Source organism: Anticarsia gemmatalis, chromosome 8 (assembly GCF_050436995.1).
Source record: "Anticarsia gemmatalis isolate Benzon Research Colony breed Stoneville strain chromosome 8, ilAntGemm2 primary, whole genome shotgun sequence".
Lineage (NCBI taxonomy): Eukaryota > Metazoa > Arthropoda > Insecta > Lepidoptera > Erebidae > Anticarsia > Anticarsia gemmatalis.
In genome coordinates this window covers 13,633,375-13,661,342 of record NC_134752.1, presented here as the reverse complement: position 1 = coordinate 13,661,342, position 27,968 = coordinate 13,633,375, and the positions used below count along the sequence as shown (strand labels likewise).

The 27,968-nt window shown below is 35.8% G+C and overlaps 1 pseudogene; it reads left to right on the top strand.

The window, feature by feature from the left end:
- The first annotated feature begins 34 nt into the window (after window positions 1–34).
- On the top strand, window positions 35–23,803 carry LOC142974920 (uncharacterized; annotated as a pseudogene).
- Window positions 23,804–27,968: the final 4,165 nt, after the last annotated feature.

The following is a 27,968-nucleotide window of genomic DNA, read 5'->3' as shown; positions in this document are numbered from 1 at the left end:
ATAAGCAGTGCCTTCGATCTTCCCGTGCTTCGTCGTGAACCAACACAAATAAGTCGCGTTATACCGATTAGATATCGTTGTATTTATAAACAGAATATACTTGATAATTGTCAGTTGTGTTTATAACAGCGAGTGCATCGTATTGCGCGAACTTATTTCTGTAATAGTGAGATTTAGTAAGTTTTTCATTATCTAGTCTTGTGTCTAGAGGTCACAAACCACATTGTAAATCTTTTGACGATTGAAAAGAGTGGCCGTGAGATTCTTGCTAGCTCTTCTCATAAGGCTCTACCCGTTTTCCGAGCTAGTGGTAGATTCAGTAATTGTAACGACTATCATAAGTGTCAATATTTGACCTAAATTAATAAATGATTTGATTTTGATTTTACAAATATATAAAATGAGTTTAAAAAGCACAGCCTAAAGGAAAATAACGTGTAGTAGTAGATACTAGATAATATATTATTTTGTTTCGTGTTACTGGCGCTGTGACTGTGCCAAAGAGATGTACTCGTAGTTTAGGTAATTGAATAAATAAGAGTTTGTTTCCTTGATCTATGCTTACTCCCATAGGAAGAATACGTCATTCGTATGTAGTTATTATGTTATATTATAGGTACGTGTCTATATTCGGTATTAATTAAAACATGTATAGATTTTTTTTTTTGGTTTCACAGTTACGAAGATACATAGATACGGTTACATAGATAATTGGAAAGATTGAAAAGATTATATATTTAAGTGTCCTCGTATAGTCGACAACTCGACGCTCAACGAAGTCATTAGTGTTCAATTGTTTTCAGACAAAGTAGGTATAAAGTTTATCATTTGTAATTACACTACTGTATTGTGTAAAACGATTACGTTACTAATAGACTCGCAAGTTTTTTTTGATAAGAAATCTTCTCATTTATTTATACATATATTTATATATTATATCATATTTTCTTTGATCGTTTAAAATCTATGGAACTTACAGTCGGGCTTAGAGATATATTTGCGTGCCGTCATTTCAGGAAAAGGCTGTTTACTTGTCTCAAATAAAAAATTATTTAACTTTTTAGGTGCTGTTAGATATAAGAAGTGTTAAATAATTGTAACCGTTGCCGCTATCTACTCTAAAATCATAATTTGAAATTCGAAAATGAAGTTTTTACATAAAAAAAACTATTTTTTATCCTTTTTAAAATATTGTCCCTGCGCTGCTCCAGAAACAAAATAAATAGATACCTCATTTTGTTCCAGACTATGATAATCCTACTAATCTGGGTGACAGTCTTGGTTACCGCTGTGACCTTGTACCTCCACAATGTATACTCCGGGTTCAAGAGGCGAGGCGTAAAGAATATACCGCCTGTCCCGTTCTTGGGCAACATGGCAAGAGTAATGCTACGACAAGACAATTTTATCAAGGATTTAATGAACCTGTACAATGCTTTCCCGGAAGATAGGTAAGCGAACTTAACTATACTTTTTTTGTGTTTTAAAAACAGGGTCTAAAGGTTGATCAAAAGGACATAAATTCGGTGCGTCATTACTCGGCCTAGCCGGGCGGCAAATGCTGCCGAACCACTCGTGCCGAACTGAATATTATTATGTGTGTAGCAAGCCTCAGATATAAAACAAAGGACGTGTAAACATAATGTGTTTGCAAAAGTATAACATCGATATTTTTTGTCAGGTTCGTAGGAAAGTTCGAATTTCTTAAAGAAATAGTAATGATCCGTGACTTGGAGCTGGTGAAGAAGATCGCCCTTAAAGACTTCGAGTACTTCCTCGACCATCGTTCTTTGTTCAGCGAGAGTGATTCATATTTTGCCAGGAACCTGCTATCTTTGAAAGGTAAATCATTATCTTGGTCTAACCGTTTTTAGGTTAATAATTGAACATATATTAATGATCGGTTAAAATAGTAGGCAGAATTTTGTGTAAAATATATAGGAGGGTAGCAAAAATTGAGAGAACGATCCAAGAAAATAATAGAAACTGTAGATCATAAAGATATATAAACTAGTGTGTAGCTCAGAAGATGATGTCGAGGATACAGCGAAGTAGAAAACAAAGATTAGGAAAGAGGATCTCAGTTCTTGGAATACTTAGCAAAGGATAAAATATGTGCAGAAATTTTATATCGATTTTTTATTTATGTACCGATGTAACGATAAAATGGCGTCTTTTGTCTCCTCTCATATGCTCCAGTAAAACGTTGATAGCACCAAAATTTACTTTTAAAACTTACACAGGTCAAGAATGGAAGGACATGCGCTCGACGCTGAGTCCAGCGTTCACCAGCTCCAAGATACGTCTGATGGTGCCGTTCATGGTGGATGTCGGGGACCAGATGATGGGTAGCTTGAAGCAGAAGATTGAGTCTTCTAAGGGTGAGTCAAGTACTCAAGAGTGCTTGAAAGTGTCAAATGACATAATTTTTGATAAAAGGTACCCAAAAAGAGCTATCAATCAATTGCACCCGTCGTGTCATGTTTTCATCATAGCTCTTTGCAAAGTTACAATAGTTATACTAAAAGCAAAATATTGCCGCAATCGTCTATTTAAAGGTAGATCCATCATCACTTCTCATGATTTATTTGCTCCACAGATGGCTACATAGATATAGAGTGCAAGGATCTTACAACGCGGTACGCTAACGACGTCATCGCCTCCTGCGCCTTCGGTCTGAAGGTAGACTCTCATTATGAACAAAACAACGAATTCTACGTGATGGGCAAAAACACTTTCACATTCGGCTTGCGTCAGTTGATTACTATTTTTGCTCTCGTCAATCTACCAAAATGGATTTCTAAGGTAAGATGTATTTCTTTCTTGGATGGATGGATAAGGTTATTGAACTCAAGTTAACGATCTTCAATAAGCCAAAAAAAATTAAGTTCGCAAACATTTTTTCCCTAATTAATAACTTAATTGGGACTCCCATTATTGGTGAAAGATTAATTTTTGCTTGTTGAAATACCAAATGGGTTCGATGTGAATACAGTTATTTTTACATTAAAGTTATTGATTGATATTCATTACTATTTTGTAATTTTTGATTTATGAAAATCATCGTCATTGTCAAGTATACTATTTCTAATATTAACTAATATTCTTTATAATAATTGTAGTTGCTGAAGTTGGACTTCATGTCGGTACCTTCACAGAAATTCTTCAAAAAACTTATTCTTGACACGATGCAAGATCGTGACATGAGACACATTATCAGACCTGATATGATCCATTTACTCATGGAAGCTAAGAAAGGTATATTCGACTTTACTACTACATTTTGTTAGCTGGCTGATGAATTAGCTTGAATGACAGGCAATCGAATATTGAATGTGTGCAATTTTTTAGGTAAACTTACACATGAAACCGTGAAAAATGACAACGAGACTACTGGATTCGCTACTGTAGATGAGTCTTCTGTCGGCACCAAGAATGTTGATAGAGGTTCGTGAAATTATGGTTTAGTTTAAATATCCTTTAGTTCAAAGTGCTAACACGGCAGAAAAATAATCATTAATGTTAATGGGAGGAGACACCAAACCTGCGGAAAAAGCTGTAAATGATGATAATGGGTTTGGAACAAGGCGATCTAGACTTCCTTTGTCTTTTTTTAATGAACTTTAACTGTGTTGAATCTATGTGTTTATAATTTTTTTGGGCAGCAAGTTCAGTTTATAAAAGGCAACAATCCAATAATTAAATATGATACTAATTACAAGGTGAAGTTCACAAAAAGTAGATTGTATCATAGACTAAGTGCTTGTTCACGTTGGAACTCGCGGGCGCGGTGGCGGTCGCGAGCGCGGGGACGTGGCGATTTGTGTTCACGTTGGCCGCCAGGCGGGCGTTTGGCTCAAACTGGCTCAAACTGGTTGATCTTACTTGACATCGCGAGTGAATCGCGCCCGCCACCGCTAGTTCGACGTGAACACACACGAACATCTTCACGCGTTTGATATTGGCGCGAGCGCGCCACGCGGGCCGCGCGCGACGCCGCTAGCTCGCCCGCGACTTAGACCGCGCGAACGGTTTGTACGTGAACACTTCGGTACATCGCCATACGTTTGATATTTCGCGACCGCGCCCGCCACCGCGCCCGCGAGTCAACGTGAATGAGCACTAAACCACAATAACTTAACCAAAATATGTTCCACAAGTATCGCATGACAAAGTTTGACTCCCTGTCAAGGACGTTTTTATATTACTTGGTACTCCTGCAAAATATTGCATCTGACGAATTGCGTATAAAGACAAGGCTAAATTATGATAATTTGCCCCCTTTCGTATACTTTAATCAAGATCTCAAGTAAAAAAGTCATGTGTCGAAAAACCATTTGTTTTTAGTGTGGACCGATGATGACCTAATTGCGCAAGCTGTACTTTTCTTCTTCGCTGGCTTCGAAACAGTATCGACTGCGATGTCTTTCCTCCTTTATGAGCTGGCTTGCAACCCTGAGGTTCAAGACAAACTGGCACAGGAGATCAAAGAGAACGATATTAAGAACGGTGGTAAATTTGACCTGAAATCTATTCAGGATATGCCGTATATGGACATGGTTGTATCAGGTAAGAGCTTTAAACTATACAGAAAAAGATTGATGTTATACAAAAGTTTACGAAAGCTATATACTTTTATGAAGCTAATAAGGAATACCAGTGATTAAATATTCCAGTTTCCAGAAGGCACTTCAATAGTACAACCGAATTTTTATATTGTAAATCAAAAACTATTGAAATGTTGAAGGTACTATGTAGGTGGCACAAATCAGAAATGATCAGAAAAAGAAAAAAAGCTACAGATTTTATAAAAAAGGTTTGTTTCAGAGGTGTTGAGGATGTGGCCTCCTGCAGTAGCGTTGGACAGAGTGTGTTTAAAAGACTATGACCTGGGAAAACCTAATGAAAAATCTGATAAGAATTATATTGTAAGTATTTTTTTTATGATGTATATATATACACACGTCTGTCAATAACCTACTTAAAGCAAAACTTTCTGGAAGAAAACAGGGGAGGACTAGCTTTTAGCGGGATACTGTAGAGGCCTGAAATGTGTGTTTCCTCTATCAAAAACCTTTTGTTTCAGTTGCGTAAAGATACAGTGGTGGCACTACCGGTATATGCCTTCCATCATGATCCTCAGTACTTCCCCAACCCTGGGAAGTTCGACCCTGAGCGCTTCTCTGAGGAGAACAAGCACAAGATTCCACCGTTTGCTTACATGCCATTTGGTTTGGGACCTAGAAACTGTATTGGTGAGTACAAAAGAAACAGAGCTTAGTAGGGCAGACACTACACAGAGCAATTTAAGATTAGGCAGCTGATTAACTCGAGACATGATTCTTTGTTTTCCTAATTAATTACAGCCCAGCGAAACGTTCTGTATTAATTAAGAGGTATCCGTTTTCCAAAATGCCGGAGAATTACCGCAAACAGCTAGGTTACTGCAATTGTACATACAAATAAAAAAATCGCGTCTTTTCCCAATTGGGGTATACAGTCCAGAGAACGCCACTTTGTACAATCACTACTAAGAATTGTGTTGTTAAAATCCTTTTCCAGTTATAGAGCTTCCATGACAATTGCATCTTACTTAATTTGTTTTCATTTATCATAGTGGTCTTTCCATTTAACACTGTAAACCTTGAGGTTCGGAATACCCACACAAGATTTGTTATTTCCAGGGTCAAGATTTGCACTCTGCGAAGTGAAAGTGATGGCGTATCAGATTTTAAGGCAGTTGGAACTGTCGCCTTGTGAAAGAACCTGCATCCCAGCTGAACTGACTATGGAGAAATTCAACCTAGAATTGAAGGGAGGACACTGGCTTCGGTTTAAGCCCAGGAATTAAAATTAAAAAATCTGAAGATTCGTGATATTGTTAATTAAGAATGTAACTTTTTGTGCTAATACTTAAGTTTTATAATATATTTTTATTGTGATATAATTACTCTAGAACTATGATACATAATATATTATGACGTTAATTCTTTGACCCATATTAATTGGTGTATTCAAAGATTTAGGTTAGGTTTAATAATATAAAAGTGTTTTTCAACTATCTGAAATTTCATTTTACGCTCTAAAAAAGTAAAATGCTGAAATGGTCACCCATCCTTTTCCAACCTTACCTAAGTTGCTAAACTTTATCAAATTTCGGCGCCACGATCATGGTTAATTCAACGTGAACCAAAAAAAACTGTTTACGTTTGTATTACACGTGTATTATCTATGAATAATATTATGTTGCCTATTAAAATACATGTTTAGTAAAAAACAATGTTGACCTTACATTTCGGTAGGTACGTATGTAAAAACTTGTTGTTGGTGTTATAAGATAAAATCTATACTAATACTAATATTATAGGTAAAGCTGAAACGTTTGTTTGTTTGTTTGAACACGCTAATCTCAGGAATTACTGGTTTGATTTGAAAAATTCTTTTAGTGTTAGATAGCCCATTTATCGAGGAAAACTATAGGCTATATAACATCACGTTACGACCAATAGGAGCAGAGTACCAGTAAAAAATGTTACAAAAACGGGAAAAATTGTGAACCATTCTCTCCTATGTGACGCAAGCGAAGTTGCGCGGGTCAGCTAGTGAGTGATAACGCGATGGATGACAATACTGTCCATATTAGGTAGTTATGATTAGGGGTGTCACAATTGCTATTAAATACGAATTATAACTGAGTGATGAAAATATTATTCATATATCGCTCTTTATATGATCACTTGTTTATAACAAAAAGTAGGCAGGAAATACGTTTGGATATTGAATGTCGGGTTTACATAATTTCATAACTGAAAATACTCTAACAGATTTTTTTTATATAGGAACAACAGCTAACTGGGGAGCTTATTTATGAAATTTGTAATTCAATGATTATAGTTCAAATGTTTGATCAATAACTCTACCCTGGTTTTCAATTACAGAAATGAAGAGTTTTTAATAGTTATTAAAGTAGATCAATAACCGTCAAATGCAAATAAGCGGTTTTACTTCGAAATCTATACTAATATCATAAAGCTGCAGTGTTTGTTTGTTTGAACCCGCTAATCTCCAGGAACTACTAATCCGATTTGAAAAAGAAAGAATAAGATAAAGATGATTGGAATAGAGTATTAAAAAGCCAGAAAAAAAAATATTAATATTCTTATCTGATTACTCCAAAAATCCCTGAACGATAAATATAATGATGTTTTATTAAATACTTTTCATGCCCCTCATTGAATTATATTACAAAATTAACAATACTACACGATAGCACAGAAACTCATCATTATTTTAAAGAACTTATCACGAAACCGTTTTCTCTAACAGTACATTTAATTCTCTCAAACTATTAAATATATATAAACCTAATAAATCTAGGTTTATTAGAGTACCTAGGGTACTCTATCTTATTCGCAAAAGTTCATGTCACCAAACGCAATATCAATATTCCATTCAAAACATCCAAATCAACGACCATCCATCCAAAATATTATAATGTAACGGGTCTTAAGCGCGATTGAAAGTTAAACGATAGAATACCTTATTTACATTATAATATGTGTACAAGTCGAGAGTTAAAAATCATTAATTCATTCATCCAAAGACGCACCGGTCTATCCAAATTAGTGCCTCCCACCGTCACGGCTTGTCACGTATCTGAGTTTACAACTAGTGTACGTCAAATTGATGCTCACTATTGAAAACATTGCTGCTTTGACATAACGTGTTAATCACTTTAATATAAGGGAGAAAACAATGTACAGCAGCTTTCAAATAGTTGTCAATTAAAATACGTAATAGCCAGATAAGTCCATTTATTGACAAACTCAGCAGTGTGTTTTCTCACTTGTTCCGAGGCACACGTCCGTGGTCGCCAGTTTCTCTCGCAAATATTACGCAGTTTATGTGAACCGGTCCCACTGGATACGTAGTAAGTTGTTTTATAATTGTTTAAATATAATGTTTTTATATTTTTTTTGGGATTTGAGTGAAAGTAAGAATTATTTGCGGTGAGCTATCCAAATCATTGTGTTAAAAGGCTAGGCTGTTTGGTGTTTTAAAATTGATTATGTATGTCATTGTTATTTTGAATTACAAAAACCGTGAATATACATACATAAAATATATCACATATTTTTTCCATACGGAAAAACGAAAGAAATATTTTTTCCTGCGATTTTTTCTGTGTAAGATTGTTTGTTATATTCGTTTGAAATATAGCAAACATTGTAAAAACAACATTACAATAGCAGAATAAAAGGATTTTATTTTCCTCTCAGTGACTAAAAACAAATATTAGGGTTACCATTAAACACTCAAGTGACTAGCATATTTACATAGTAAATATTTGAGCTGTAATATCAAGGTGTAAACAACGATTGTTAACGGAAGAAAGAACCGCATGCAATTAATACATTGTGTAGATGCGTTTAAACATTGTTCTATTGATTATTTACGAAGGTACACGTTTAAGATCTGTTTGCCAGTTACATAAAGACAATTTTGTATTAGTAGCTCTTTTTGGGATCCCATCTAATATATAGAATGTGTCTATAGCTTCATTTCACTACACTATTTGATTCTCCAGGTTTTTGGCTATAAATTTAATTTACGAGGTTGCTTCGGTAATTCGTTGCCAGTTGCACTCACCGGTCGGTAAACGATCTGTGGGTTAAACAACCATTGGCGCGGTCACTCCATGGATGGGTGACCGCATAGTGGTATTTGAACTGGGGGTCTCCGTGCTTCGGAGGGCACGTTTGTTGTCTACTAAGATAACAGTCGTTAAGCCACGTCAAAGGCCTCTCGGGCGGCTTGAACAACTTTAACACTAGGTTGACCACTAACCATAGGATAGGAAGAAGAATTCGTTGAAGAATTACAATTATTACTAGTATGATAACTAATTTTGCGGTTTATTTTTACGAACATTAGATTTTACGATTAGAATTTCGTGTTACTACTATTAGAGAATAACATCACGCAGTCGTGTTGAAATTTATGTATCTGACCATGGACTTGTGCTCTGAACCGTAAAATCATCAACAAAAGAAAAATTATACGTGTTTTTATTTATGTCACTACGTAACAGATAGTATAAATTAGAATGAAAAAACAATATCTACGCTTAAAAAGAATGATGAGAAGCCGTGATTTATCTATACTAATATTATTATATTGTAGAGTTTGTTTGTTTGAGCGCGCTTAGTATATCAGGAACTACTGGTGCGAATTAAAAATTATTTCACTGTTGGATAGTCTATTGAGGTAGGCTGGTTATGGGCTCTATGTCCGATAGCAGAGTACCAGAGTAAAAAATGTTACAAAAATTAGGAATGACCCATTCTCACTCATAAATTTGACGCAGGCGAAGTTGCGCGGGTCAGCTAGAAGAAACATAAAATTGCAGAAAGACTTCTATAACTAATTATATGGGAATCGAACCCACGATATTTGCTGCAGTGGTAGGAGCAACCCTCACCCAGGTAGTCACTGCACTTAAGAAATCAAATCACAAAATGATTGAATTCCTTTCTTCACAGAGGCACGGGTCACAAACTGGTTTTGAAATACCTTTTTTCCTTTTATACGATGTTCTTCCCCGGTCCAAGATACTATAAAATTGCAACGTTGCAAATATAATGATGATGAGATGAATTTTACAATTTCGAAAGATAATATTAGGTATACAGAGTAAAAATGAGTTGTGGTTTCGAAAAATGCAATAACAAAACAAGTGATGTGCGCTTTTAGTAAAATATTTTGGTTATTCTTTATATTTCATAAAATATATGTTGACAGAAACTGATTAAAATAATAACAAAATCTTCGCTTTAAATAAAATCTTTATTCGCTTAAATGTGAAATGAAATGAAAACTCTCTTTATTGTACACTTTTAACAATTGTACATTTATTTCATTAGTACAATTGGAGGTCTTATCGTACAGAGACAATCTTTTCCAGCCTACTATTGGATAGAAAGATATTGATAAAAAAATGAAAAAAATCGACACATGGCCAACCGTGCAGGCAGGCAAAATAAAATTGTGGTGAATTATATTTAAATGATTAATTGTATTTCAACATTTTTTTACCAAAAAGCTGATGTAATTTTCAACAGCTTACACGTGTAATAAAGTTATCGAATTGTTAATGTTAGCTGAAATCTTTCCATAAAAGGAAGATAGTGAAGATCTCAAAGATACGAAGCGGATCTACAAACATAATAGTACTCATTAATATTAAGTACAAACAATGAAATAATTAACGTCATTGAGTGCTACTTGAACTTTTTATAAGTAGTTCTTAAGGCATAAGTTAAATTATGATTAGAATATAAGTAAAATAATAAGTGTGTTCATGTTTTAGATTGTTATGTAATTATCGAAACCAAATAGTTATTACCGTTAGGTACTAAGCACATAACATACCATAGCACTGCCACATAACATTTGCTCCTATTTGATAGGGCTAAATGGGCTTTTACTATGAATTTTATATTGTGAAACATCTTTTATAACCCTATTTATAGCAAAAATAAATGATTTTGATTTAAGTTTTACGCTTCTGTTGAGGAATATTCATAAATTACAAAAGTCCGATAGAACTTTGTTCGCCCCGGCAATTCAACCCGAGATCTCGTGTTCAGCGGTCCGATACACTACCGTACCGACCGCATTAGAGGCAGTCATTTGTCATAAGTTTGAGTTTCAAAAAAAATATGCATTTATTTGTCACAACAAGGCTGTATTTATACCGCCTTGTTGTGACACATACAAGTGTTGCCTATACTATACTATATTTGCCATGCCGAAAAAATACGAAAGAACATATTTTTTATAGTGGCAACGGAATACATTATTTGTGTAAATTTCAGCTTCCCAGCTATTACGGTATATGAGACAGCCTGGTGACAGACGGACAGACGGATGATTCCGTTTTTGCCCTTTAGGTGCATTGAATCCTAAAAACAAATCAACAACAAAGATCCACTGATTATCACGCAGTACACAGTGTCGGGAACGTGATAACAATATCAATAACTATTTACGTCACTGTATCTGTTACAATAGTTTAGCTTGTAGTATTAATTACAATTACAAGCGCTTGCCTAGACTTGTGAGATTAATAAGTGGGTAACTCAAGTGTAATAAGGAGCTGCTGTACCTTACGTCGTGAGTGAACTGTAAATAATAATATGTTAACAATTTAGCTGTCTCACTTAGGGAATGTGCGCGGCGTTTAGTAGTGTTCGTATGGTTAGTGGTCAACCTATTGTCAAAGTGGCTTAACGACTGTTATCTGAGTGGATTACAACCGGGACCAACTTTTTACGTACCCTCCGAAGCACGGAGACGCCCAGCTCAAATACCACTTTGCGGTCATCTATAGAATGACCGCGCCAACGATTGCTTAACCCACAGATCGTTTACAGACCGGTAAACGCAACTGGCTATGGGCGCCTCATTTCAATAAGCTATATTTCCTAAATATAAAAAAAAATCGTATCTTCATCAATACTATTAATAACTTCAATATTAACTAAATTGTCTAGTCTTGTCACTTATTCAGATAACACGTTAATTTGTATAATCAAATAGTAATTACCTTTAATCTTGTTATTGACAAAAACACGAATAATACTGACTCATTTTGTTATTTCGACGTTGTTTGTAAACATTAATTTAACAGGTTATTTGATAAAAACTTGTTGTTTAATAATAATGGTAGCAAATATTCGTAATTGCGACTAAAAATATTAACAGGAGATCGAATATGGTGATTTGCTTTCCATGTAGTTGGTACGCTTCGGACCATATTTTACTTACTCAGATAACAGTCGTTAAGCCTTGTCAAAGGCTTTTCAGGCGGCTTGAACAACTTTGACACAAGGTTGACCACTTAACAAAGAAAGAATAGAATAGAACTTGTACAATTTGTAAACAAACGATGACGTCATAGTACACACAAAAGCAGTTAACCTACACACCGGTTACTAGGTATTTAACGTTCGAAAACAATTGTTAAATAACTATAAAGTTGTTATTGTTATGTCTGTTGTCAATGAGATAGAAAATTAAATGTGATGATTAGACAGTTTATAAGTAATAAAACAATATTTTTTATACTTATGACCCTTAACTCCAAACAACATCATACTGTATTTTGTATTGCAGTTTCAGAACAAAAAACGACCCGTAGATTTCACTAGTGTTGATATATAATAAGTACCGTAAGAAAAGGCTACCTTTGAACATTATTGGGGGTTAACAAGACAAATTCAGTTTTCCGGTTCTTGATACTAAATATATCTATGAATAAAATTGTAGAATTTCAAATAGTGTTATTGACCTTAAACATGCCCAATTCTTTCCATTTCGACTGCCTCTGTGGCGCAGTGGTTTAGGTCATTAAGCCGCTGCCATTGCGTCGGGAGGTCGTGGGTTCGATTCCCACACGGAACAATTATTTTTGCGATCCACAATTAATTGTTTTGGGTCTGGTTGTACTTTGTGTCCGTTATTTGTATATTTGTAAAAGTCCCCGCGACACAAGAGAAATTATTAGTGCGAGAGTTGTCTTAAAAAAAACCCAAACCCCTGTATTCAAAAGTAACCACGTTTTACCGGTAACAGCACATGGTCTTAACACTACAAACTGCGTAGTACTGCGTACTACATGACAACATCCGCCGCCGTATATGACTGCTCAATTGCAAAATTGAATCGTAAAAATTACGCTTGTTCTAAAATTGTACCATCCGAAACGTAAACTATCAATTTAATTACATTTTCAAGGCAGTATTAATATAGATCCATCTTAATTAGGATTCCTAAGTTTTGTCAATGTCAAGTACTAATTAACAGTAAGTGAATTCATCGTCCCGCGACAAATAATAAGTACTTTATTTGTTGCCAGGTTTTGATCAAACTGAGGCGATTTCTTTGAAGACGTATAAAGTACTAGCTTTTAGCGTCTTCTTCATCGTATGGTTAGTGGTCAACCTAGTGTCAAAGTTGTTCAAGCCGCCCGAAGGTTTTTGACGTGGTTTAACGACTGTTATCGTAGTAGATAACAACCGGGACCGACTTTTTACGCGCCCTCCGAAGCACGGAGACGCCCAGTTTAATTACCACTATGCGGTCACCCATCTATTGAATGACCGCACCAAGGGTTGCTTCGTACTTTAAAACTATGACACTATAGAATGTGCCCTAAAATAAATTAGGTACTCCAATGTATCCTTATTCGGCTTAGCTAAGCCCCTTATTCGCGAAGTGAAGTTCAATTTAACCATCATCGAGTCACAGGTCAATGACCTTGTTAGTCGCTGCGTTATTATTGAACTTGGCTATGTCTTCACGGTCATTGCACATGTAAACAAATTGGTGTTAGTCATCTTTATTTTGTTGCTGTTATAAGTGGGAGCTGACTAATTTGTAAAATATATTGATACTTGTATACTATTAAATATTTTCCCTACTTTAATTTCAGTGCAAAAAAAGATGATTCATTTTTTACTGGCATTCGAACATTTTTTACTGGCACTCTGCTCCTATTGGTCGTGGCGTGATGTTATACAGCTTATAGCCTTCCTCAATAAATACGCTTTCCAAAATTAATTGATTTTTTCAATTCATACCAATAACAGTAAAGGCACTAGCAAAATAATGTTTGCCGGGTCAGCTAGCATTAGCAAAAAATATCCTAATAATGCAGTTCTTATACCTAAATTATTTTGTTTCAGATCATGATAATCCTACTAATATGGATAGTAGTGCTGATAGCAGTGGTGATACTGTATCTTCGTCAAATATACTCGCGATTCAGTCGCTATGGCGTCAAGTACGTCACGCCCATCCCACTTGTGGGCAACATGGGCAAAGTAATCGTACGGCTCGAGCACTTCGCTTATAATATGCAGGATTTGTACAATCGGTTTCCTAATGAAAGGTAAGTGACGTAGACAAAAAGAGCCTTTTAGCTTGGCTTGACACGATGCTGCCTAGATTAGAGATAGCAAAAAACACCCTTGTTCTTTGGTCATTCTTTCAATACTATTGCATTTTATAAGTCATACAATTAATTTGTTAAATAACTGCCTATTTCAGTACCATAACAATTTAGTGTTACTTAATCTACCTGTAATCTTAAGACGCTTATTATCAAATCTTAAAGAACCGGAATACATAATCTATACTAATATTATAAAGCTGAAGAGTTTATTTGTTTGTTTGTTTGAACGCGCTAATCTCAGGAACTACGGGTCCGATTTGAAAAATTCTTTCACTGTTAGATAGCCCATTTATCGTGGAAGGCTATAGGCTATATATCATCCCGCTACGACCATTAGGAGCGGAGTACGAACGAAAAATGTTACAAAAACAGGGAAAATGATGACCCATTCTCTCTTGTGTGACGCAAGCGAAGTTGCGCGGGTCAGCTAGTTATCCGATAACTTTGTCTACAAAAGGACATGAGCGAGCGACCTTTCAATTTATGATGTAGGTATTCCTTATATTCTCAACTGCCGATCGGTCTTCCGGCGCCTTACAATTCCTCTTTCATACTTAAAGCCAAATTTCTATCGCCAACAGTCCTCATCAATTCTTAAACATTTTCTTCGTCAGGTTCGTAGGAAGGTTCGAATTCATCAACGAGCTGGTGATGATCCGCGACCTGGACCTGGTCAAACAGATCGGTGTCAAAGACTTCGAGTACTTCCTCGACCATCGTTCCATCTTCAGCGAGAGTAACTCGTTCTTCGCTAGGAACCTGTTCTCTTTGAAAGGTAAGAGTTCAAAGTAATTTTTTTTTACTTCTTTACCGTCACGCAGCTGGACAAGGGTCTCATCCCGAACGAGGATTTGGCTTAGGTTAGGCCTTGAGTCCACCACGCTAGCCAAGTGCGGGTTGGGAATTTTGAATGCCCTCAATAAATGTATTTAACAAATTTTTAGGCATGCAAGGTTTCATCACGATGTTTTCCTTCACCGTTAGAGCAAGTAATCATTATGTCTAATGCACATATAACTTATACCACTCGGCTATCACTGCTCTACTTTTGAAAAATGATATATTTTGGATTCGCATCTAATCATTTTTTTACTGACTGTAAATGTATAATAATTATTTATTTTTGGATAAATTACGATTTATTAAAATATATTCAAATTTTACATAACAAATAGAAAAGAAATCCTTTGTTGTGCCGTTCTTTTAAAATCTAGATTAATGACCTTACATAAGGAAAGAATTAGTGCATAAACAATGAACTGAATAATGCGAACGTAAGATAAAATTAAGTTAATACTTAAAATATCATATTATTCTAAACTTACACAGGTCAAGAATGGAAGGACATGCGCTCGACGCTGAGTCCAGCGTTCACCAGCTCCAAGATACGTCTGATGGTGCCGTTCATGGTGGAGGTCGGGGACCAGATGATGGCTAATCTCAAAAGGAAAATCCAAGATTCAAAAGGTAAAGAGTTTATTTGAAAAAAAAAAAATTAAGACGTGACGATTGCATCCAGCCATGTCATTGACTTAAAAACCGACATTTCGATTCCTGATATTGTTTGAGCACTGCTCCAGATTTTTTTAATAATTTGGAAACCAGACTTCAACAACCTATTACATGATTTCAAATTATAATTAAATAGCGAGGCTTGGTCTAGATGCAAAATTACTTAAAGTATTTTAAGCAGTTACATAATTTGTACAGGCTGAACTGGCTGGTATTTTTTCTGAGATTTTGTTCAGACTCAATAAAACCACTGAAAAGTCTATAAGGACACCTACATTATATCTAAACGTTCCTCAGATGGCTACGTAGACGTAGACTGCAGGGACTTGACGACTCGTTACGCGAATGACGTCATCGCGTCCTGTGCCTTCGGACTGAAGGTGGACTCTCACACTGACGTGAACAATGAATTCTACGCGACCGCCAAGGAGTCCTCAAGCTTCGGCTTCCGACAGACGATCATGTTCTTTATTATGATGAACGTCCCTAAATTAGCACGGGTGAGTCGGATTTTCTACACGAACTTTTTATTCTTTAAGTCAATCAAAATTATTTATTTAGGTCTAATTACACTTATGATAGTCAGATACAGAGAGTGAATTTATCGCCAGTTAGGAAGGTAGGGCCAATGAGAAGAGCTGGCAAGAATCAATCAATTGTTGTCACAACTCAATAAATTAAAGACTGACAAAAATCATGCGCAGGATCGATTGCTTTATTAATTTTTAAAGACATTATTAGTATACGAACACAAAATACTTAAACCGAGCATTTACTTCTAGACGCAAATCGGTTCAAAGACTTTTGCGCAGGAGTCGTATTTACTGCTTCTGAATTGTAGGAGAAATAAAAGAATAATTTTATATTTACGGCCTTATTCCCACCGAAAAAGATTTCTAGGTTCCTATAGATATCGGCGATAGAAATTTACTAACATTGTTCCTTGTTTTCAAGAAAGTCTCTTCTACTTTACTCTTCAGTTACATTGCTTTATAGCAAACGTAAAGTAGGTACTAAATATGACATAGTAGTACTTAGATAAAACATTGAAGGATGATCTCATTGAACAATGTTCAACATAACAAATTAATATTATAGTCCAGTGTAGGTTTTATTTGCTATACCATCCACGTGTACAATACTACAATTAAACAAAGTACAAACATTAATCAGTAGCGTAAATCTGTACAGTCGGTACATTCGAGTACCGTGAGTTTGACATTAAAATGTACTGTAAAAAAAAATAGTTCCTACGTCGCCCGTTAGAGGCGCTGATCAGATTTTCATACAACATTTCTCGATAGCTAGCCGGTTGTCGGTAGTCGATGGTAATAGAAAATTCCGGTACTGTGCCTCGATTCTCTTCTACTATCGACTACCGACATTCGACCTGTCATCGAGAAATTTTGTATGAAAATCGGATCAGCGCCTCTGACGAGTGTCGTAGGAAACATTTTGGCAGTACATTCTAAATGTCAAAATTCGATAGCTAGCCGGTTGTCGGTAGACGATAGTGGTAGAGAATCGAGGTACTGATCTACAGATTATGTTATTGTGAATTGTTATTGTCTTTCGCTCGGTCGTCGATTTTTCAAGTTTATGAATTAAACTATGCAGTAATTGACTTTGTGGGTTTGTAACTCGGAATGTAACACGAAACCGCTGATTTAAGAAAAAAAACAATACGAAAATGTGGGCAATGCATAGTCACCCTTGCACAGCCTACGATGTTGTTGCATACAAACGTAATAACATGACACGTAGTGTATCTACAAAAAAATAATCTATACAATAATTTCAGAGATTAACTTCCTATCAACAAACAATAACACTATTATCGGTAAAGATAAATGTTGTCTGGATGTCAAACAGCAGACAGACGATTCAAGTAACTAATACGTATTTAATCACTACAACCTTCAATTACATAGGAGTCGAATTAGTGATAATAATAACAAAGGTGATTAGTCATACATACGTACAATACAGTCATGTGATGTTGTTTGTCGTATGGTTAGTGGTCAACCTAGTGTCAAAGTTGTTCAAGCCGCCCGAGAGGCCTTTTACGTGGCTTAACGACTGTTGTCTTAGTAGACAACAACCGGGACCGACTTTTAACGTGCCCTCCGAAGCACGAAGACGCCCAGTTCAAATACCACTATACGATCACCCATCTATGAAATGACCGCGCCAATGGTTGCTTAACTCACAGATCGTTTACCGACCGGTGAGCGCAACTGGCTATGGGCGCCTCGATACCTCGATACCGATATTGTGTGATACCCGAAGATGCATAAATTACACCCACGTATCGCCATTAACAATGTTAGTCCCATATAAAAGGAACCGAGCCTATTGCTATATACCGGCCACGTTACCAAACTCCGGGCTACTATATATACTTCTATACTAATATGATAAAGCTGAAGAGTTTGTTTGTTTGTTTGTTTGAACGCGCTAATCTCAGGAACTACTGGTCCGATTTGAAAAATTATTTCAGTGTTAGATAGCCCATTTATTGAGGAAGGCTATAGGCTATATATATATCATCACGTTACGACCAATAGGAGCAGAGTACCAGTAAAAAATGTTGCAAAACGGGGGAAATTATGACCCATTCTCTCTTATGTGACGCAAGCGAAATTGCGCGGGTCAGCTAGTTAAGAAATATTTGTACATAAATTAAAAAATAACAATAGTATTATGGTCGATAAGGAAATTGAACCCGAGGCCTTATGATCAGCTGTCGAATACATATCTACTGCGCCACAGATGCGATGAATCATACAAATAATATGATCTGTCCTTCACAGCAGCTGTAGTAGAGTACTACGCATATTGAATGTCAATGTTGTGTTTACATGTCACATACATTATGTTATATCATTGTTATTATTAGAACATACATGTATGTACCAATCGCATATAATAGTTGCTAAACATGCATTTACAAATTCAAATTCAAAATATCCTTTATTTCGTACAAAGTATTTGAAACAGTCACATATTTTATTTATTTTGTCCGTTTTGAAAAAGCTGGTTGCTCGTGAGAAGAAACGGCAAGAAACTCTCGGCTTGCCCTTTGGACAGACTTGGTAGAAGCAGAACACTCCCAAGCTTTATTCTTTTTTTAAAAATGTTGACTACTCGAACATCTTTTTCTACCTTTGTTTTGGTATTATCGAGTTGCTGGCTGATTACAATTTAAATGTCTTATTTTTTTTCTCTTGATCAGTCTCTAATAGAACATTTAATTCTCAATAACTAATCGGTTGTTGGTAGTCGATACTATTGGAGATATAAAACTGTTCAAATGTACAATTAGGCAGAGGTTTCTTCCCAGAAAGAGGGGGACTTTTAGTACTAAATTTGTCGATACACAAAAACTTGTTATCTACAGCTAATGTTGCACGCAAAGGCTCAAAAGTAACAATTATTTTAATTTAAGTAGATTTTTTATTACATGCAATTTCGTACCTGCCGGCTGTACCAAGATTAATGTCAGTTTTTGTTACAGAATTTAATTTATGTGAATAAAAACCGACAGGAACTAGAATCACAATATAATGAGTCTTTTTAAAATAACAACAGTTAGTTGGTGCTGTAAAAAACTTTAATTTAAAGATACAATTGATGACCAGTTTTGCGATACGTGTAGCCAACGACGTCAAGTGTCTCGCCTCTTGCAATGGAAACACATGGTGCGATATACATATGTATTCATAAAATCACACCGTTTTCCCATAAGGATAGGCGGAGCTTAAATAACGCTGAGTACTATATTTCTCTTGCATTATTCACTAAGATAAACAAAAATACAGGACCGCCGGCTACAAATTACGCACTTGACAATTTTGCAAGACATCACCGATATGACCTAAGTATGTCTTTCTACAGCGTCCGTTCTTGTCGTTTCCCTTTACTTTACTAGATATATTATCTCCTATAACTCATTACTGTCACACTGCTGGGCTAGGGTCTCCTCCCGTAATGAGGGAGGGGTTAGGTTTTTAGTCCACCAAGCTGGCCAAGTGCGGGTTGGGGACCAGATATTATGTATGTCTTGTAAAAATGCCCATCAACGACCATATCGAGACAATTTGCCTATTGTATCTCTAGCTCAAACAAAGTCGAATGAAGGTCGAGGGTATTACCTGCAGTAATCGTAGCGGATGCGGCGCTCGCAAGTGACTGACAATCAAAGTGTCGCTATCATCTTGTTGACGAGTTATTGCGGTTGAGCCGTAGATCGGTACACTTGTTGTTTCGTGTTACGTTGAGATCTATTGAAAAGGTTATTTTAAAACTTGATGAAATAAGAGTTTAAAATGTATGTAATGCAGACGTCATACGAGTAGTTCTTAAAATTTTGATAAGTCAAAGGGGTTATCGAGATTTTATATTATTTATCCACAGTTTAAATTTGATTGGATGAAAAACAATAAATTTAACCTATTAATGTCCCCTGCTGGGCAAAGATCTCCCCCCTTATGAGGCAGGCTGGTTGGAAACTTTGCATGGATTCGATATTGTACAAATATCTATAGAAATTTGGTGGTCAGTACCTAAGGGCTGCCATAGAATACCTACTACGAAACACCCAAAACAAAAAAAATTGAAAGTGTAATAAATTGTACGAAAACGTTGTATTTACATGAGAGACTTGAATTTAATAATTTTTTGTATTTCAGTTCTTCAACTGGGACTTCCTGACTCAGAATTCCAAGGACTTCTTCCGCAACTTGGTGATGGACACAATGAGGGACCGCGAGATGAAGCACATCATCAGACCTGATATGATTAATTTACTCATGGAGGCTAAAAAAGGTACAAGTTTAACATATAGGTATATGTTACTGTAAAAGCTCCAACTGTGGTTAATCCTAAGATTTTCCGGTAAAACCTAAGATTTACCAACTCTCAATGATAAAATAATGTCGTAACAATTATTTTATTTCGAACTTTTTTCTACCACTATTCACTGGATAGATCTTAGGATTTACATAATCACACGGTAAAAGTTGATAAAGTCATATCATAACGTGTTATAAAGAAAGAATTTTGGGCAAACCGACATGGGTAGGTTAGGTTAGAAGGCTAAGGTGAGGCACCTTAGCCTTCGTGGTTATTTTTTTTTTATACCACCCAGAAGGAGGAGTCCCGCGAAGCGGGGCTCCGGCAACATCGCGACATCATCAAGTGAATAGAGGTAAAAGTTCGGAATAAAAGAATTGTTCGGACTTTTACCATTGAGAGTTGGTAAATCCTAGATTTTACCGGAAAATCTTAGGATTTACCACTGTTCGGGCTTTTACAGTAACATATATAACTCAAAGATGACTGACTGACTGACATAGCGTTTATCAACGCACAGCCCAAATCGGGCTGAAATTTGGCATGCATGTTATGGCGTAAACATCGGCTAAGAAAAGTTTTTGATCAATTCTACCTCAAAAGTGTATAACAGGTGATGAACGTCAAAAACTACACAGATAAAGTTAATAAAATATAGATAATACAGTAGTCGTTTCTCGCTATATTAAAATAAAATAAGATTACACGATTATTTCGTAGTTTTTGGAAATTCATTTTGATTCGGTCCCGTCAAACATACCTACTATAGACTGAATTTATTTTCGCCACTTATCACACAGATTTGGTTTTTGAGTCCAAGCAATACGTTTATTCATAATAAAATATTTTGTATATGTAATATTAATAAGTCCAAAAACCTTCTTTCAGGAAAGCTGTCCCATGAAACTACAAAAGCGAAAGACGATGTTCCCGCTGGATTTGCAACAGTTGAAGAATCTACTGTAGGGACCAAGGAAGTTAACCGAGGTTAATATGTGTTTTTTTATGTATTGTAGCAATAATATTTGAGTATTTTAAAAAGTATCGTTTTATATCGTATAGGTATTGGAATATTTCAATAACGAAGTATATCAAGCGAAAATAATAATGATCAAAAATCTGTAATAGTTGCCTCAGCGGCGCAGTGGTTTAGGTGGTCACCGCGCCACTACCAGTGCGTTGAGGGGTTTAGGGTTTGGTTCCCACGCGGAGTAAATGGTATTTATGTGATTCACAAATAGATGTTTCGGGTCTGGTTGTAAAAAAGGTTATCTCTACTCTATTGAGGAGGTTTACTCAGTGCTTACATTGAAAGCAGAAACAGAAGGTTTATAAAATTTTTGTGTTTGAACAAAGATAGGTTATCATAAAAGCAAGCCTTTAATAAAATTCACAGCAACACGCAAAACTTCAAAACCCTAAAATATATTCTATAGAAAACTTTCTCCCATAATTTTCCCTTCTTCTTCCAGTATGGACTGACGAAGACCTAATCGCTCAAGCAGTATTGTTCTTCATCGCTGGCTTCGAGACGGCAGCGTCAGGCATGTCGTTCTTACTGTACGAGCTGGCCATCAACCCAGACGTCCAGGATCGGCTGGCGAAGGAGATCAGGGAACATGACGCGAAAAACGGCGGCAAGTTCGACTTCAACTCGATACAACATATGACTTACCTGGATATGGTTACTTCAGGTAAGAGAAATGTCATGAGTTTTAAAAAGACTTTTGATACTAATATTGCAAAGATCATGGATTTTAATTTTCATGTTTTTGTTCCAAATAGGCTTCGAAATTACGGAATTGTTTAAAATTTTCACCTAGAGCTTAGTTGCCGGCGAGTAACATGAGGTATATTTAATTTTGAAAACATCGTAAATTGGGATTCGAGGAAAATAGCTTTGAAATAAGTCCCTGTTATTACAAATGAAATAAGGTTTTGATCAATCTTTATGTAGAAATAATACCTATATAATTTAAACTAACTATCGTTTTCAGAACTGCTTAGACTGTGGCCCCCTGGTATCGCCATGGACAGGCAGTGCAACAAAGACTACAACCTGGGCAAAGCTAACAAAGACTCTGAAAAGGACTTTATTGTGAGTATTGGTCACGATAAAATTCTGACTAAAGTCTTCTTCTTATCGTATGGTTAAAGGTCAACCTAGTGTCAAATTTTACAAACCAACCAACCAATTGACAACCACCGGTACCGACTTTTTACGTGTCTATGGAATAACCGTGCCAAGGTTTGCTTAACCCATATATCGTTTACCAGCTGGGTGCAACTGGCTATGAGCGCCTCTAATCAAACCGAATTTGAATTGAATATTTTATTTCTGTCAACAAATAAAATATTAGACCTGTGTTTTTTCCTTACTCTGTTTGTGTGTCTATTCGCTGACCAATTGTTTCATATTTACCACCCGTCTCCACAAAAAAGGGGATATTATCAATTTGCGGCGATTTATTGTCAATGTTTTATTATAATCTTAATTTTCTAGATTCGCAAAGGCATGGGCATCGTGATCCCAGCGTTCGCGTTCCACCGAGACCCTCAGTACTTCCCTGATCCTGAGAAGTTCGATCCTGAGCGCTTCTCTGAAGAGAACAAGCACAAGATACATTCATTCGCTTACATGCCTTTCGGTGTTGGACCGAGGAACTGTATCGGTAAGAACAACATTCAAAATTTGACAAACGATCAAGAGAAAATTTATCTCTAAGTCTTAAAAAAGGAATATCCCAATGCATCAGTATGACACCAAAAAGATACAGAAAATCTCGTTCTTTTTTTTCTTTTTAAAAGACAACTCCTGCACTAAAAATTGCTCTTGTGACGCGGGGACTTTAACAAACATACAAAGAACGAACACAAAGCACTACCAAATCCGAAACTAATATTTGTAGATCGCACAAATAATTGGTCTGTTTGGCAATCGAACCCACGACCTCCCGACGCAATGGTAGCGACACGCGACCTAAACTACCTGAAATACAATGTCCTATTTTTAAAGCTGCATTGAAATCTCGTGCTTATATTATTAGGCAACTTACCAAAGCCTAGTAGTTCCAAAGAACGTCTTAAAAAGACCTTTAACCAGCACCATTTGATTACAAAACAGTACGCTACTTCTTCTAACTGACCTACAAACAATATTTGTTGCCCACAGGTTCAAGATTCGCCCTCTGCGAGATGAAGGCCATAGTCTACCAGATCCTGTTGAAGATGGAAGTGTCACCATGTGAGAGTACCCAGATACCTGGCCGACTGTCCACCGAGTCGTTCAACATCAGGCTTCAAGGCGGACATAAACTTAGGTTTAGAGTTAGGCCCTAGAGAAACCAAAGAGCTATCGATTTAAACACTATCCATAGAATATTTGGAAAAGGCAACAATTTAAATAGAGAGCCTTGGTAGGCATTAGTTGTTTGTATAAATGACTAGTGAACCAAAAAAAGTTAGTAAAAATAAAATTCTATTCTCAAACCCTATTTTAACCTTTTAGGGGATGATTTTCCAAACAACCCTGGAACACGTGTTTATATATTTTTGAAACGAAAATCCCAAATATGAAATTTCATTCTTAAAATTTATTTACATATTGCATTAAATCACGCCTTCTTCCCATAGGGGTAGGATCTTGAGAATTTATTTGTGTACATTATGTCAGTAGACTTTGATGGTGTTTAAACTAAACAGGGCATTATATAAAAAGTTAAATAATGTAGTATATTATATAACAAGATTATTATACTTTTAGCATTATATCTTCAGTGGTTAAAAGGAGCCACTGGATTTTAAGTGATATAGTATACGGTCGTCTTTTGTGTGCCTGAATATAGCAACAAGCCGCTACGGTGAACACAGAAACACAGAAGGAAAAGGCGCATAAATATTGCTTAGAAAAAAGTTTTGTGTAAGAATAAAAATTTAATATCGTTAGTCAACATTTTGTGATAATTTTGGTACATTTTAAATGTGCCACTGTCATAATATAGTTTTTTGACTAAGCTGTAATATTAGAACTAAGAATTATACCTTTAATATAATCATATGTGATACAAAAAAAATATTATAGACCAATAAATATTATTTTTTGTCGTTAAGAAAATGACAAAAATATATTTTTCATTATATAAGTATTAAAAATAATAATAAAGGTACATTTTTAAAATAAGCGTTTTTATTAAGAAGTAGAATCCAAACAGTAAATTATATTTAAAAGTAGTTAAAATTTACGTCTTCTCTCATTAGGATACTAAAGCACTTAAATATAACATAAAATACCTAAGTTATAAATAAATTATAACAATACAGTGTTTCGAATGACGACCGTCAATGTTTCTGATGAACTAATAATATAATATCTAACTGCAGAAGAAAATGCGGTAAACGAGTCTCAGTCGAGAATCAGTGAAAACGTTTTACTATATTAGTTAAGCGAGTTTGATTTCCAGATATTTTTTCTTAAGAAATCTCACCAATACTTAGGATAAAAAAAAAATTTTACTTATCACTAAAACTAAATGTCAGTGTAGCTATTCACTGTCATTTCTGTTAAAACCTTTAAAGACTATCCCTTTTATTCATAAACACACTATAAACCTATTTTAGTTAAAACACTACTAAAATATGTTTTCTCTTTTTCATTTTGCTAAGGAGTGAAAGAAACAGAACACTTTATAAGCCTTTCATAACTTCATATATTTTTATGAATAAGAGGGTATGTACTTCATACATCTCTCTCATTATCACAATCAAATTAACATTAACATCATAAAGATCAAAGTCAAGTCTCGATTCAAGGCTTTTAAGGAGCACTTATATGAAGGCAATTTTACCACCTCTCAAGGCGCTATTGTGCGGCAGATGACGAAGTGAAAAGATTCCCTTTATCGTATGTTCAGCACATTACACTCCATCGATTTGTGACGAATGTCGCGTATTACTGGCAATGTTCTTTTTGAGATGATTGAAAGAGTTTGAAGGATTCCTGGTGTGGATTTTGGGCGGAACTTGATGTGATTTTAAAAGAAAATTTTGGAAACAATTCTGATGTTTCGAAATGAAATTTAATTGAATGGAAAATCTCTTTATTGTACACTGTTTGTAGATTAAATAGTACACATACGTATAATACATAACATCACGCAGGAGTCGGAAACAGAAATATTTATTTCGAAAACAAGACTGCGGGTTACGAATACTACGCCTCTGACCTTTTTGCATACGTAGATATTTCTGGGACACACTCTACTGATTCTGCTTTTCCGACTATACTCGTGTATTAGCTTAGCCTTTGTTCCAAACTACGTCAGAGTCGGCTTCCAGTCTCACCGGATGCAGCTGGATACCAGTGTGTTACATGGAGCGGCTCCCTATCTGACCTTCACAACCCAGTTAGCTGGGTTATAACACGATACCCTTCGGTAAGACTGGATGTCAGACTTTCAAGCTTCTGACTACTGTTAACGACTGTCAAAGATCTTCGAAAACGACAGCTGGGACCTACAATTTAACGTGCCTTCCGAAACACGGAGGAACTCGATATGTATAAGATGGTCACCCATCCACAGATCAACCTCGGCAAGCGTTGCTTAATCTCAGAGATCGATCCACGCGGCTGTAGTTAACTAAGCCACGAGCTCCTCCTTCTGTTTCTCCGACTTATTCAAAATATTATTGATTCGTCAGTTTTTTCTTGATTCTGGTATCTAAGATGATCTGACTGATCTGCTTCCGTCTATTTTTCTATTATTAAGTATTACAATCACTAGCCGACCCGTGCAACTTCGCTTGCGTCCAATAAGAGAGAATGGGTGAAATTTTTCCCCGTTTTTGTAACATTCATTACTGGTACTCTGCTCCTTTTGGTCGTAGCGTGATGATATATAAACTTATGTCCTTTCTCGGGTATCTAAATATTCTCATACCAAATTTCATGCAAATTGGTTCAGTAGTTTAAGCGTGATTGAGTAGCAGTCAGACAGACAGACAGAGTTACTTTCGCATTTATAATATTAGTATGGATGGAATTATCAAAAACGGATTAAATGGGCGTCTCTTAGATAGGTATCCTCGTTTTCATTGTAATTACCATAAGGTAAGGTGGGAGTTAAGTTAACTTAATTAAAAAAATAATGTTTCTCACAAAATTTCCAAAACTCCCCGAAAAATGTCATAATAATATATAATATACCAGTGATTAAGTAAAAAGAGCACAGTATGTCGTTGTAAATGTATTATGTAAATGCGCGGGGGACGTTGCAGCTAATCTCGCTGCCTTCCTACATTGTTCATTTATTCGCAGTCGGCTAATGACTTTTTGATGTGGTGTCACTAAGCCCGTGTTGTTTCCTCTTGTTGCTACTGAATTTAATTTCCCTTGTTTGTTATTGAATTTAATTATTTACGTCCCACAATTAGTGTAAGAGAGTATTTTTAATATTATAATGCAACTGGTCTGGTTTTTCTAACATTTCTGTCCCATTGTTTGGCAAGGGTCTTTTCTTGAACGATGGAGGGGTTAGGTTTTGAGTCCACCACGCTAGCCAAGTGCGGATTGGGGACTTTTGTATGCCCTCAGTATTGTTATTTAATAAACAATAATTTGTTTAGGATACCTAAAGAATAAAAAGTTAAAATACCTTATTTTGTTGACCCGATGTTTCGATCGAGTTACACTGAACGTGGTCACGGGCTGACTGACATAGCTGCGATATTAGAATAAAATCCTTAAGAGTATTTTTTCCCTCTAGTTTAAAAGATTAATTTTGAAAAACCAATCTTTACTCAACGACTTGATTATAACGTTATTGTAGTATCCAAATTTTTGCAGTTATTTACTGAGACACAGCTAAATAACTCGCTTTTCCTTAAAAGGAATCTTAAAGTTAATTTCCGGGTAGGTATATAAGTTAATTACCATCAGTTTTTTATTTAAAGTGGTTTTTGCGTCTCGTATAAATTTGTCTCGTCCACATAATCCTTTCGATCTTAAACAGGTCTTAGTCGCGGTGATAAAGGTTAGGAAACTTGATATTTAGTATTACAACATGTAGTTACCTAAATATTAAGAAACTACGGGAAACAGTTTTATAAATAATTAGATAATAATTGGGCAACTGACACACGGTCATTTAATTCCAAACTAAGCAGACTTCATTATTACCAAATAACTGATAAACAAACATTTATGGGTACTTAACTTACACAGAGAACTCAAAACAAATACACATCCGTCATTACACAAATATTTGTCCCGGGTGGGATTTGAACCTACCACACACGCGACGGTTATTGCGGCGAAGGTGACCACGTAAACCATTGCACCAAACGTGCAGTTTATTAGTTAGTTATTTTTCCTGTACCTATTGGTAACAATCTTAGACCATGCAAAAACAGAGGATATCATCTAAAAGTTATATTTAGGGGAATATTTTTTCTTATTGTGATATGTGAGGGTAAATTGATAGACTCACAGTGTTACTTATAATTATGCATCACCATAGTCTAGAGTAAACATGTTTACGTCAAGACCATGTTTATAGGATTTCTCGGTATTATTACTATCTCTATTGCA